Source organism: Ranitomeya variabilis, chromosome 6 (genome assembly GCF_051348905.1).
Source record: "Ranitomeya variabilis isolate aRanVar5 chromosome 6, aRanVar5.hap1, whole genome shotgun sequence".
Taxonomy (NCBI): domain Eukaryota; kingdom Metazoa; phylum Chordata; class Amphibia; order Anura; family Dendrobatidae; genus Ranitomeya; species Ranitomeya variabilis.
In genome coordinates, this window is record NC_135237.1 from 106,584,809 (window position 1) to 106,599,934 (window position 15,126).

Here is a 15,126-nt window from a genome sequence, read left to right on the forward strand (position 1 = left end):
TCCGCTGCGGATCCGCAGCAAAATCTGCAACGTGTGCACATACCCTTAGGGCTCTTACTCGCCTGCGAGAAACTCGGATGAGTCTCGCACGTCAATACCCGGCTCTGCACCCGGCACTCAGATCGGAGCGTGCGGCCTAATGTATTCCTATGCGGCCGCACGCTCCGATCTGAGTGCCCGGGATTAACATGCAAGACTCATCCGAGTTTCTCGCAGGTGAGTATAATAAGGCTGCCCTCACACTAGCAGGATTTGGTCAGTATTTTCCATCAGTATGTGTAAGCCAAAACCAGGAGTGGAACAATTAGAGGAAAAGTATAACAGAAACACGTCATCACTTCTGTATTTATCACCCACTCCTGGGTTTGGCTTACACATACTGATGTAATATACTGACCAATACTGATAGCATACACTGATTAAATTATTTGTTGCCGTATCACTCGTGGACTTCATTTGGGGTCCGTTATTTGGGGCATGTGTGATTTCTGTGCACCCTATCTCCGGCTGGCACTGGGCCCTGCGTGTTTCCCAGCTCCACAGCACACAGTACTGACTCAGTGACTGGTGTACACGTGTGACGGAGGAATGAAAAACTAGGAACAAGAAAAAGAGCTGCGATTCTTGAGGACGTTTGTCCTAGCGACTTCCCGTATGGTGCTGATGTCATCGACATCATGTGATTGGGCCAGACCGGAGCCGTCGGGTAGCCCAGGAAGCTGGCGGAGTGCAGGCAGGCGCAGCAGGGAGAGCCAGCAGAGGGGTCCGTACGCCTGATATGACTGTGCGGCTGCCGTGAGTGTCTGCTCCGCTCCCCGGTAATGGTGACGAGGGCTGTGGGAAGGGGCTTCCATTGATGTGCGTGTGTTGTTATTTACATGGCGCCTCTGGCAGGAGGATCCGGAGCCCATCACACGGCTCAGCCTCAGTCTACGGGGCTGGGACCGGGCCACTAACACTCGGGGAGGACTGCGGGCCTCCGATCATCAGTGATCTCTGCAGCCTGCACTGTGCTACCAGGAGCCGTATATAATGGGTGATCACGTACTGGGAAGCCCCAGATGTGACCAGGAGGCCAATAATGCTTCCTGTGCACCTTGTGTAATACATAATGATGACAGTCGTGGGCAGATAAAGATTGTACATCAGATCGCCCAATGGCATCTGCTGCATAGATCCCCAGACAGGTGATTATGTGTCCATGGCAGGTGTGGCTGGATGAATCGCTGCGCACAATGCGGTCTGATGATGCGGATACCACCGCCATATATATGTACACGTGAGGGCGTGATTACACCAACCCTGCTGTATACAAGCACGAGAACATCTCTTCTGCCCGTATACGGCACATTCCGCTTATTGGATTTCGGCACTTGATTCCGCCCCCAAATCTATGGAATCCACATCCAGTGTTGGGGTATGTGCACACTGAAGGGGTTTTTTAACAGGTTTTTTGGTAGAAACAGTGTAAAATCTGCAAATACTTCTCAAAAACTCAAAACCTTGGTGATTCTGCTCCAAAAACAGCAAAAAGGCTGCGAGTGCCCATACCCCTAGGCTGAGAGGATCAGATGAATTATGCAAATCACACTGATTACTCTCTGATGATGGTGTGATCTGACTCTCTCCGATGAGGAGAATATGGAGAAAACAATGTCTTGATCTGATGTCACCCGAATGCAGTGTGATGTTCCTCACGCACTCATTGACTTACATGGACGAGTGCGATCTGAATATCAGTTCAAAGTCAGGCGTGCAGCTTCCCCCAACCTCCTGGACACCTGCACATCCCCATAGAGTGACCCTGGTCCCAGCGTGATTCCATAGTTTATTGGATCCATGATCCGGTCGTCTTACGCTACGTTCCCATGATCCGGAATGAGCAGCGCTTTGGACGCAGAGTATTTTCATTGTGTCCAAAGTGCTGCCTTCTATTGAATGCAGGTGAATCCGCATGTGCTCACTGAACCGTGCAGAATTATCACATCCAATACATTCTAGTGATGACATTTCTGTTGCGGAGACCAGCGTCTCTGTAAGGCCTGGGTCACACTTACATGAGCAATGTGAGAAACTCGCGCATCAATACCTAGCACTGCTGCCGGCACTCGGGACCGGAGTGTGTGGCTGCATAGAAACACATGCGGCTGAACCTTCCGGTCCTGAGTGCCGGTGACAGTCCCGGGTATTGATGGGCGAGTTTCTCACATTGCACACGCGAGTGTGACCCCTGCCTAAGAGAAATTGACGTGCTGCAGTCCTGAAATACACGCCACATGTCAGTGTCCGCGGGTGATCCACAGGCGCACATAGTCAAAACCACAGCAATTTCTGAACGTGGGCACGTACCCTTGGTGTTTTGCTATATGCTCCCCTGACTATGTTCACACTTATCCTTTGGAGTAGCAACTCTTCAAAATCCACCTCCAAAAATACTTTCCACTTCATTTCTATGTAATATCTGCACTGCTGTTCATGAGGAGTTTCTCTTTTTTTTTTTTTTTTTTTCTTTTTTATTCCTCCCTGAAGAGGTTTTCAAAAGCTTATGGGGAATAAAAAAAGAAATGGCACGTTACTACTTTACAGCAGATCACCACTCCATAATAAGCACTGCCCAGTAAAAAGGGTGTAAAAGAGTCTTCAGGAAAAAAAATCTTGGGTGTGAACATATCCGAAGGGCTCATACAAACATCTGTTAAGGTGGGTCCGAGAATGGACCCGGCCGCAGTGCACAGACGGGCATATATAAGGCTGTTAGTTACATATATGCATGCGTATATATATATATATGTGTGTATATACATATACATACACACACACACACACACACACACACACACACACACACACACACACACACACACACACACACACACACACACACACACTATGCCAAATGGGAATGAAAAGAGATCAGAAATACTCTATAAAGTCTGAATAACTATTGAATGACCACCGTGGAACACTTATTGGCTAGCCAGTTCTTTACCACATAAATGAAACTCTCAGTAAAACATCTATAGTGTATAAGGCCAAATTTATACATTGGTGATTATTTTTCCTCTTTCAAAAAGAAAAACAAACCAAACTTTTTTTTTCATCTGTGTCCATATATGTAATTTGTATTTCTTGCTTCCAGCATTAGTCAGGGAAAAACAGAAGGAACGTGGATGACAGCCATTAGTGGCTGTCTTTTTTTTTTTTTTTTTTTTTTCTTTTTGCTGACCATTAATCCACAAAAAATATGGTCATGTGAAAATGGTTGTGAACTAGTTTTTTTTGTTTTTTAAGACGGATAGCACACAGTCATGAATATGAGGCTGTCAAGTCCGTATCAGGATACTTTTGCCCTTTCCGAGGATTGCACTCTCAAATAAAGTCTGAGTACGGTCAGATGGAATGTGTGAATGCAGTCTAAGCAACTTTTTCCAAAATATATTGGAAAACCTGTCATCTGATTCATGCAGCCCGAACCATGGGTAAAATGAGAGTGTGGCTGCATTACTGCATCTAGGTACATTTTAATGTATCTGCACACAACATGTTCATTTCAGCGGAGGAGCCGCCAAGGCTTTCTTAATTTTCTAGGCTGGCTGTCGTTTTCCTGCAGCTAGCAGTTTTGCTTCGGCACGTTTTTCTTTTGTATTGCCTAAACTATCATTCGGAAGGTGCCATAGGAGGGACCTGCTATTTCTTGTAATCGTTTCACAGTTTCCAAACCCTGAAGCAGTTAAAAGAAGTAACAACGCTGCATGTGTGCACAGTAATATCATTTTACATTAGTGCGCATTATGTTCATTTTTCCAGGAAGGATCCATCTGAAAAAGACGTCGTGTGCACATACATTGACTTTGAAAAACTTCGGCTTTTCAGGAAAAAAGTTGTTTAGAAAAGCCGCCCCGGGACTATGCACCTCGGAAGATGTAGGGGGGAAAAACTGCTAATTTAAAAAAAAACAAAAACCAAGTTTGACCACTTAATAATAGAAAGTATATATAAAAGCTGTGTCAAAATCCGTACCTGAAAAATCCACAGCAAAAACCCATTGTGAAAATAATTTTAAAGAGAAGTAGGATATTTCCAAATGTGAGTATAAGATGGAGACCGAGCCTTCCACGTCCCTCAGCGGGACTTGTACATATTACATGGGGATTATCGGTGGTAGACGCCTTTTTGTTTGCGTTTGTCATATTCCGTCATCACTATTACATACCTGTGTGTGTGTGTGTGTGTATATATATATATATATATATAGTCCCTGCTCACTGTTTCCTATGTTTTTCCATATCCTAAAGCAGTAGCAAAGTGAATACCAGTCTCTCTAGGATCAGCATAGGCTTCTCTTTTCTGTAACCAGTTTTCTTAGGGATAATCTAGAATAAAGTACTAAGACATTTTATACCAGCACATGTATTAATGCACCTGACATCTATTACCTAGAATCCCTTGGAGCTGTAATAGTCATAAGGCTGTGTTCAGATGTCCCAGAATTGCTGCTGATTTTGCATCCAAATTTTTGGGTTGAAAATCCATAGCGTCTTACTGTAGCGGCAAAGTGGATGATGATATAAAAGGGTTCTCTGGTAGGTAGAAAGTATCGGCAGTGAATCGCAAGTATGGTTCACCTGCTTCCTTCATTCCCAATGGGGCTCCTGGAGGAAGCGGAGTTATGAGAATGAATTGAGTGACAATTGCGCCTTTAAGTTGCTGCCTTATTTTAGCTGGGGTAAAAATGTTCCGTTATGGTGATCGGAGAGGGTCCCAGCGGTCCGACTACAACTGATCTAGAAGTTATCACCTATGTGTCTGCAGGAAGAACTCTCATACACATGTTGCGGTTATTTTCTGTGCAGAAATTGATTTTATGTGCAGATTTTTTTAATTGACATCATGTTAATTTATGCCGAGGATAAGTTGTGTTTGATTTCATTCATTGTGGAAGCCATAATCTGTAAGTAAGCCCTTTTGTAGAGTTTGTGGCAGATATACCCACAGGCTTGCAGCAAAATCCGTAGTTCCAAAATACAGAATAAGCGGAGTGTGGAGGGGCAGATCTTGCAGCCGATTTTCCAGTAACCGCATCATTTGACGTTTCATCCCGTGTGGCAGCTTCAGTCAATCTGTAATAAACTATAAAGCAATCAGTGCTTATGATCGTGGTCAAACAAGACCTCATTCACACCTTGCAGAGAAGACCGCAGCGACCTGCAAATTTTGGCGCAGCTTTGCAACCACATTAGCAGAGTTGACATTTTTGTTACCATTCTGATTTTCAGCATTGCTAGCAATAATTACTCCGTGCAAACACAGATTGTTGACTATGATAAAAATCTGCACATAAGATATGGCGCAGGTTAGTTACAGCACGTAATGGTCACTTTCCGCCATTTTTACTGTCTGGGCATTTGCAGACAGAGTTGTAAGAAATGTGGTAGTTGTATTGGTGGAACCATAGGCTGACCTCTGATGACATGGTTTCCAAAAGCAAAGACGCTGGTACAACAGCCATGCATCTTCTTAGATCTTTAATATTTCATGAATATTGGATATGTCATTTTTTAATATTTTTTTCTATGCTTGTTAGAATTTTTTTTCTAGATACTGTGATACTGATGGCGTACTCTTAGGATCGGCCATTAATATCAGATCAGTTTTGATCTGACTCCCAGCACCCATAAGATCAGCCGATGAGAGATTGTAAGCTTGCGAGCAGGGCCCTCATTCCTCCTGGTATCTGTTTTGAACTGTGATTTCTGTTATGCTGTAATGTCTATTATCTGTACAAGTCCCCTCTATAAGTTGTAAAGCGCTGCGGAATATGTTGGCGCTATATAAATAAAAATTATTATTATATTATTATGAAAGGCAGCGCTAGGCACAGTGCCGTATCTGGTTTTACCGCTCATTCCCCTTCACTGGAGCTGCAGTTAGATGAAGCACCAGGCTCTGCCTCACCCAGGTGTATGGTAAACCATGAAGGGTCCACTCGCCTCATCCATGGTGGTACAAGAAGACTCATGTGACATCAATGGCCCCTTGTGAGAGAGAAAGTTGGATGACAATTACAGGAATTCCATCTTAAAATGGTCGTATATCGCTCACAACTCTTTCCTTTTATTAGGTTGGTTTCACAAGTCCGACATTCAGAGTCTGAGTTTGGACTGCGATGTCTGAACTGGTCTCTACTCAGCCAGCCATGAATGTCAGATGTGTGGGAATGATAGTAATGCATTGGTTTTACCTCAGCTTGCACAGGGCAGTTGCTGTGGACTGAGACCCTATGAGAGAACAGTTTAGTTTTTTAGTAATTAGAAATGTAAATAACAAATAATCCAATTTGCCTTGCTAAAGAAACACTTAACCCCTTAGTGACAGAGCCAATTTGGTACTTAATGACCGAGCCAATTTTTACAATTCTGACCAGTGTCACTTTAAGAGGTTATAACTCTCGAACGCTTTATCGGATCCCGCTGATTCTGAGATTGTTTTTTCGTGACATGTTGTACTTCAAGTTAGTGGTAACATTTCTTCGATATTACTTGCAATTATTTATGAAAAAAATGGAAATATGGCGAAAATTTTTAAAATTTTGCAATTTTCAAACTTTGTATTTTTATGCCCTTAAATCAGAGAGATATGTCACAAAAAATAGTTAATAAATAACATTTCTCACATGTCTACTTTACATCAGCACAATTTTGGAAACAATTTTTTTTTTTGTTAGGGAGTTATAAGGGTTAAAAGTTGACCAGCAATTTCTCATTTTTACAACACCATGTTTTTTTTAGGGACCACATCACCTTTGAAGTGATTTTGAGGGGTCTATATGATAGAAAATAACCAAGTGTGACACCATTCTAAAAACTGCACCCCTCAAGCTGCTCAAAACCACATTCAAGAAGTTTATTAACCCTTTACGTACTTCACAGGAACTAAAACAATGTGGAAGAAAAAAATGAACATTTAACTTTTTTTTGCAAACATTTTACTTCAGAACCATTTTTTTTAATTTTCACAAGTGTAAAAATAGAAATTTTACCACAAATTTTGTTGTGCAATTTTTCCTGAGTACGCCGATACCCCATATGTGGAGGTAAACCACTGTTTGGGCGCACCGCAGAGCTTGGAAGTGAAGGAGCACCGTTTGACTGTTTCAATGCAGAATTGGCTGGAATTGAGATCGGACGCCATGTCGCGTTTGGAGAGCCCCTAATGTGCCTAAACAGTGGAAACCCCCCACAAGTAACACCATTTTGGAAACTAGACCCCCCAAGGAACTTATCTAGATGTGTGGTGAGCACTTTGAACCCCCAAGTGCTTCACAGAAGTTTATAACGTAGAGCCGTGAAAATAAAAAATCACATTTTTTCTACAAAAATGATCTTTTTGCCCCAAAATTTTTATTTTCACAAGGGTAACAGGAGAAATTAGACCACAAAAGTTGTTGTGCAATTTCTCCTGAGTACGTCGATACCCCATATGTGGAGGTAAACCACTGTTTGGGCGCACCGCAGAGCTTGGAAGTGAAGGAGCACCGTTTGACTTTTTCAATGCAGAATTGGCTGGAATTGAGATCGGATGCCATGTCGCGTTTGGAGAGTCCCTGATGTGCCTAAACAGTGGAAACCCCCCGCAAGTGATACCATTTTGGAAACTAGACCCCTTAAGGAACTTATCTAGATGTGTGGTGAGCACTTTAAACCCCCAGGTGCTTCACAGACGTTTATAACGTAGAGCCGTGAAAATAAAAAAATCGCATTTTTTCTACAAAAATGATCTTTTTGCCTCCAAATTTTTATTTTACCAAGTGTAACAGGAGAAAATGGACCCCAGAAGTTGTTGTACAATTTGTCTTGAGTACGCCGACACCCCATATGTGGGGGTAAACCACTGTTTGGGCGCATGGCTGAGCTCGGAAGCAAAGGAGCACCATTTGACTTTTCAATGCAAAATTGACTGGAATTGAGATCGGACGCCATGTCGCGTTTGGAGAGCCCCTGATGTGCCTAAACAGTAGAAACCCCCCAAAAGTGACCCCATTTTGGAAACTAGACCCCCCATGGAACTTATCTAGATGTGTAGTGAGAACTTTGAATGCCCAAGTGCATCACAGAAGTTTATAATGCAGAGTCGTGAAAATAAAAAATATATATTTTTTAACAATAAAGATTTTTTAGCCCCCAAGTTTTTATTTTCACAAGGGTAACAAGAGAAATTGGACCCCAAAAGTTGTTGTCCAATTTGTCCTGAGTATGCTGGTACCCCATATGTGGGGGTAAACCACTGTTTGGGCGCACGGCAGAGCTCGGAAGGGAAGGAGCGCCATTTTGGAATGCAGACTTTGATAGAATTGTCTGCGGGCGTTATGTTGCGTTTGCAGACCCCTAATGTACCTAAACAGTAGAAACCCCCAACAAGTGACCCCATTTTGGAAAATAGACCCCCCAAGGAACTTATCTAGATATGTGGTGAGAACTTTGAATGCCCAAGTGCTTCACAGAAGTTTATAATGCAGAGTAGTGAAAATAAAAAATATTTTTTTTTCCCACAAAAAAGATTTTTTTAGCCCCCAAATTTTTATTTTCACAAGGGTAACAAGAGAAATTGGACCCCAAAAGTTGTTGTCCAATTTGTCCTGAGTATGCTGGTACCCCATATGTGGGGGTAAACCACTGTTTGGGCGCACGGCAGAGCTCAGAAGGGAGGGAGTACCATTTGACTTTTTTAGCGCAAAATTGGCTGTCGTGTTTGGAGACCCCCTGATGTACCTAAACAGTGGAAACCCCCCAATTCTAACTCCAACCCTAACTCCAACACACCCCTAACCCTAATCTCAACCCGATCCATAATCCTAATCACAACCCTAACGATAATCACAACCCTAACCCCAAAACAGCCCTAATCTCAACCCTAACCATAACCCTAATCAAAACCCTAAATCCAACACACCCCTAACCCTAATCCCAACCCTAACCCTAATCCCAAACGTAACACTAATCCCAACCCTAATCCAAACCCTAACCCTAATCCCAACTCTAACCCTAACTTTAGCCCCAACCCTAACTTTAGCCCCAACCCTAACCATAACTTTAGCCCCTGTCGTCACAAAAAAAGTTAAATGTAACCTTTTTTTTGTACGTCGCGTCCGCCATTTCCGCGCATGCGTGGCCATAACTCTGCCCCCTCCTCCCCAGGACATAGACTGGGCAGCGGATGCGTTGAAAAACTGCATCCGCTGCCCACGTTGTGCACAATTTTCACAACGTGCGTCGGTACGTCGGGCCGACGCATTGCAACCGCCCCGTACCGACGCAAGTGTGAAAGAAGCCTAAGGCTACTTTCACACTAGCGTCGTACTCGGCCCATCGCAGTGTGTCGGGCCGACGTACCGACGCTAGCGTTGTAAGCGCCGCACAACGGGTGCAGCGGATGCTGTTTTTTCAACGCATCCGCTGCCCCATTGTGAGGTGCGGGGAGGCGGGGGCGGAGTTCCGACCACGCATGCGCGGTCGGAAATGGCGGACACGTCGCACAAAAAGTTACATGTAGTTTTTTTTATGTCGACGGTCCGCCAAAGCACGACGCATCCATCGCACGACGGATGCGACATGTGGCAATCCGTCGCAATGCGTCGCTAATGCAAGCCAATGGAGAAAAAACGCATCCTGCAAGCACTTTTGCAGGATGCGTTTTTTCTCCAACGACACATTGCGACGGAAGCCAAAAAACGCTAGTGTGAAAGTAGTCTAACCCTAGCCCTAACCCTAACCCTAAATTTAGCCCCAACCCTAACCCTAACTCTAACCCTAACCCTAACTCTAATCCTAACCCTAATTTTAGCCCCAACTCGTCTTCTCCTGCCGGCCGGCAGATGGCAGCAGATGGCGGGCGCACTGCGCATGCGCCCGCCATGATGAAAAAGCCGGCTGGCAGGAGAAGACAGAAGAGGACCCAGGGACACCAGGTGAGTATGTTAGGGTCCCCGAATCCCCCTATTTCTCTGTCCTCTGATGTGCGATCACATCAGAGGACAGAAAAATAACTGATCGTTTTTTTTTTTGTTTTTTTTTTGCGGTCGCCGGTAAACTGTTAATTACCGGCGATCGCAAAGCAGGGGTCGGTGCAAACCGACCCCGATCATGTTCTTTGGGGTCTCGGCTACCCCCGGCAGCCGAGACCCCAAAGATCTTCCGGGTGCCGGGCGTACTGCGCGTGCGCCCGCCATTTTTTCCCGGAAAAAAGATGGCGGCGCCCATCGGGAGCCACGAGGAGCACCGGGGGAGGTAGGTAAGTATCAGGGGGCTATTGGGGGCCATCGGGGACCACATTTCTCTGTCCTCCGATGTGCGATCACATCGGAGGACAGAGAAATTAAACGGCAAATCGCGTTTTTTTTTTTTTTTTTTGTTGCGACCGCCGGTAAACGGTTAATTACCGGCGATCGCAACTCGGGGGTCGGTAAAAACCCCCCGAATCATGTTCTCTGGGGTCTCGGCTACCCTCGGCAACCGAGACCCCAGAGAAAATCCGACTCTGGGGGGCGCTATACACTTTTTCCACAGCGCCGTTAATTAACGGCGCTGTGGTTTAAGTACCCTTAGCGGCCGCCGTTAAAAGGCGTATCGGCGGTCGTTAAGGGGTTAAGGTACCGTCTCACTCAGCAACTTTGCAACGAGAAAGTCCTGGATAGCGATCTTGTTGTGTTTGACACGCAGCAGCGATCTGGATCCCGCTGTGCCATCGCTGGTCGGAGCTAGAAGTCCAGAACTTTATTTCGTTACCAGGTCGGCGTGTATTGTCATGTTTGACATCAAAAGCAATGACGCTAACAATGGATGTAATGGAGCTAACAACCAGCGAGAACGAGAAGTGAGTCGCCGTTACGTCACTGGATCGCTCCTGCATCGTTCTGGAGTTGCTGTGTTTGACGTCTCTACAGCGACCTAAACAGCGACGGTCCACGATCTAGTTTAGGTCGGCTCGTTGTCTATATCGCCGCAGCGTCGCTGAGTGTGACGGTACCTTTAGATCTCCATTTTTTACCTCATTAGATGTCAGGCATGGGCCAGAAAATCACACCTTGGATTTTGGCCTTTTAAGACCCTTTCTGTTTCTTAGGCTCTGTTCAGTCTGTGTTGTGCCCATGTGCACACTGACCAATATTAGCCTACGTGCCAGCGACTGCATGCACTAGTCCGATGCATTTTATGGATATTTTTTTAATGTCATTGCTCATATTGAATATCCTATAACAGACTGCAGAAAATACTGCGCTGAAACATTGCGTTGCATTTTCTGCAGAATGTTTTGTTTTTTGGGGGGTTTGTTGACATGCAACTGCTTTTTTTTATGTCATTGCTCATATTTAATGTTATATTACATGCTGCAGACAATACTGCGCTGACATATTGCGCACTATTTTCTGCAGCATGTAATTTTTGTTTTGTTTGCGGCCATTCCACTATTATACACTGGTTTCATGCAGGTTTTATTGTGTGTCCCATCCTGGTGGGCTGGTCCTGGTGGGGAACACAGGCGGCGGCTGTGGTCCTGGTCCCTGGTGTATCTGTAATAAGTATAATGGATTTATAGTTAGACCACCCCCTGAACTAGGTAATGTTTTAATAAACACCCTGCTAAAATGATGTGAGAAAAGTTCATTAAAGGTGAACACCAAAACCCCAAAACAGGTGCACGTTATACCATTCATTTCCATGTCCCAAAAAAAATATTTTTAAATGTGAACCCACCATGTAAAAATATATTTACCACATTTTATTTTCAAAAATCACCTCCCCCAAAAAACCTTTAAGTGTAACCTTTATTAAAAAAAGAGCCCTCAACCAACTCTGTATTGCATGTGTAACCATTGGTACATACACCAGTTTTAAATTTTCCTTTCTGAAATGATACTACGGACATTTTTTTAACAAACATTTTATTATTTTCTTTTTTTTTTTTTTCTTTCTTTATTTTTTTTAACATCACAATTAGGAGCTGAAATGCTCTTTATTTTAAATACAAGTACATCAACTGCGAATGGTTTCAACAGTAATAATAAAATCAACACTTTAAAATAGAAAAATAAAAGCACGCTCACACGTTCAAACCACAAGCTGCAGACCACTAGACTGCAAAAATATATCCGATTTAAACAAAAAAAAATTGATTTAAAAAAAAAACCAAAACCACATTTAAACCACATGCTGCACAGACCACTATACTTAGTAAATACATCAGAAAAAGGCAATTAACCAATTAAGGCATGGACAAATGCACATGCAATCAACAAGACGCACACAAACATGCCTGGTATGTGTCCACGTTCAGGATTGCATCAGGATTTGGTCAGGATTTTCCAGCAGTTTTTGTAATCCAAAACCAGGAGTGTAACAATTAGGAAAAGTATAATAAAAAAACATGCACCACTTCTGCATTTTACACCCACTCCTGGTTTTGGCTTACAAATACTGATGTAAAATCCTGACCAAATCCTGAACGTGGACACATACCCTCCCACATGAACAGGCATAAGATTGGCGAAGGCATAATAAGGTGCAGGCACATGAAGACATACATACAAAAGCACACAGCCGTACAAAAATACACACACACACACACACACACACACACACACACACACACACACACACACACACACACACACACACACACGCGCTTTATGCAAATACACATATGTACAACAAAGGTGGACCCAAACAGAAGACGCATATGCACACACATACACGTAAAAAAGGCTGGCAGTCCTCCGGCTGGATGTCTTCACAGTGGCTGGCATCAGGGTGGATCTGGACTCTAGCATGGCACTGGCTGGTGCAGGACGATGGCTGGCCTCTGGTTTTCTTCAGGTTTTAAGCTCTTGCTGTAGTCAGTACCTCATACACACAAAAATGCACAGGCACACAGACGCACACAAAAATGGCAATACTCACACTGGCTCTATGGTGGCTGGAGTCTTGTGGCAGGATGGCTGGAGTCTTGTGGCAGGCTGCCTGGAGTCTTGTGGCAGGATGGCTGCAGTCTTGTGGCAGGCTGGCTTCTTGTGGCAGGCTGGGGTCTTGTGGCAGGCTGGCTGGAGTCTTGTGGCAGGCTGGCTCTTGCTGGCAGGCTTCTTTGCTTCTCTGTGTCTTGCTGGCATATGTGGGGTTGAAGGCCCAGGCCAGGTTTATATAGATTTGGGGGTGTATTTCCAATTGGCAACAAAATCCAGCTTCTGAGCATGCTCAGTGTAAAAAAACGTATTGCAGCGCTGCATTGCGTCGTACGACGTGTCCCGACGCATCCGTCGCTCATAGGCTTCCATTGTAGCCAACGACGCATGCCGCAGGATGCGTCGCGACACGTTTTTTAGGCGGAGACAAAAAACGTTACAATCAACGTTTTTTGCCGACGACGTGTTGCCAAATTTCGACGCATACGTCGTACGACGGACACGACGTATGACAATCCGTCGCAATGCGTCGCCAATACAAGTCTATGGGGAAAAAACGCATCAGGATGCGTTTTTTCTGCAAAACTACGCATTTTAACGTATTGCAGTTAACGCTAGTGTGAAAGTAGCCTTAGGCTCTGCTGGTCGATTGCCCGCGCAGTCAGAGGGCAGTGGCCCATAACATTAGCTATTTGTCCGCCCTCTTATTGACTCATCAGTTAGACGTTCTGTTAACACCATGTTTAAGTGTGCGATCCCACGTAACCTCTCCATTGTGGACCTCCCGTAGCAGAGATGCCATTGTTGTATTTCACTGTGGCTGTCATTGTCATGAAAGAGCGGAGGAGATGCATATTTCACTTTTTGAAAAGCAAGACTTCCCCATTACTCAGGAGATGGCAGGTGCTACTGACACAGTCCTATGTTGACAGGAGGAGCTATCTAAATAGGAGATGGCGGCTGCCACTGATAAGATTCTTTCTCCGTAATGGGAAAGTATCTTCACTGAATACAGATTTGACCTCAGAATTGCCTCTTCAGAGAGGACGAGGACTTGTACTCTATAGCGCCACCTGTTGGAAGCAGCAATCCTACAAGTCAGTACTGACTCTTTAACCAGTCTTGCAATATGACTTGGCCAAATCAAATTCTCATTTGCAATCACGGTGTTTCGGGGTGTTGCCCCTCATCAGTGCAAAGTATGAAATCTGATTTGGCTAGGTGAGAGGCTCTGGGCTGAGGACTAAGGGGTCCAAAAAAATGAATGACACTCACTCTGTTGTAATCATAAGGTGCAGTCTGAACCTGGACTAAATCCAGAGGTCAAACAGGTAGCATCCGCACTGAAAAAAATGGATTTTATGCTTCAGTTTGCAAGTCAAAAAAGATTTTATGTTTATTGAACATTCACCACAGTCTGATAAGGCTTCTATATTTTACCAGGACAGTTATTGTAAATCCAATTAACTTACAATGGGTCAGCTGGATCACAGATTTCCCTTTTCTGACTGAAAGCAAAGCTATCCAAATCCAAGGAAATGGGCCCAATAATATCTTGTGCAGGGCCTTTTTGCCACTAAGGCCGGGTGACCACGATCCGGATGTAGCAGCGCTTGGAAGCAGAGCATGTTCGCTACATCCAAAGCGCTGCCATCTATTGAACGCAGGTGAATCTGCGTGTGTTCAGTGAACCGTGTGCATTCACCGCATCCAATACATTCTATTCATATAATTGATGTCTCTGCAAGAGAAATTGACATGCCGCAGTCTTGGTAGAAGTGCCTCATGTCAGTCTCCACTGGGGATCCGCAGGCATCTGTGGACACACATTGGTGATGGCATTTCTAGAAATACCATCCACTATGCTGTCACAGCTGGCCGCTGCAGGTTTGACGCTGCATAAATACGCAGCGTCAAACCCGCAGCAGTTCCTGAAAGTGGGCTGATATCCTTCCGCAGTTTTGGATTTTGCTGCATATTCTGTAAACTGCCTGTGAAGGGGAAATCTGCATTGCATTCACATGAGCACAAATATTTTTGTGGCTGTTTTTGCACAGTTTAAAGGGGAATTCTCAAGTTTGGAAGATATTCCCTATCAATTTGATAACTTCCCGATTTCAGTGGATTAGGGGGTGTGAGAAAGTCATTGGTAAAATACTGGAGGGGAGATATAT

The 15,126-nt window shown here is 44.4% G+C and overlaps 1 protein-coding gene across 3 annotated transcripts in view; it reads left to right on the plus strand.

Moving 5' to 3' along the window:
- Positions 1-447: 447 nt before the first annotated feature.
- Positions 448-15,126, plus strand: part of RAB5A (RAB5A, member RAS oncogene family) — a 55,722-nt gene continuing 41,043 nt past the window's right edge. Inside the window, exon 1 of one of the 3 annotated variants that reach the window (XM_077268884.1) lies at positions 448-818. The gene's annotated coding sequence lies outside the window, so the exon portion shown is untranslated. The remainder of the gene's footprint in view (positions 819-15,126) is intronic. The other 2 variants (XM_077268887.1, XM_077268885.1) reach the window with 2 other exon arrangements.